Source organism: Trypanosoma equiperdum, assembly GCF_001457755.1.
Source record: "Trypanosoma equiperdum strain OVI genome assembly, contig: ctg_620, whole genome shotgun sequence".
In the NCBI taxonomy this organism is placed as follows: domain Eukaryota; phylum Euglenozoa; class Kinetoplastea; order Trypanosomatida; family Trypanosomatidae; genus Trypanosoma; species Trypanosoma equiperdum.
In genome coordinates, this window is record NW_027124555.1 from 5,159 (window position 1) to 5,469 (window position 311).

Here is a 311-nt window from a genome sequence, read left to right on the forward strand (position 1 = left end):
GTAAAAAAATGAAGTTAAGCGAAGAGCACACAAAAATATAAATGAGCGTAACGTCACGCCCACCTAAACGAAAGGTTTTAGGTGGCACGCAGCGCATGTGAAACTTCCCCTCCCTATTGCCTTTCTTCACTCTTCTTCACTTCCCTCCTCTCTCCTCCTCCCGAGGCGATGTCTGGACGGCATGAAGCTTCCCGCCAACCAGAAACCTTTTTTACACCACATGCCGCTACACACACACCGCGTTGTGCCCAACGCCACAAATCAAAGAAATTAGATTATTAAAACACAGCGCCGCAACTCCCCCCCCCCCC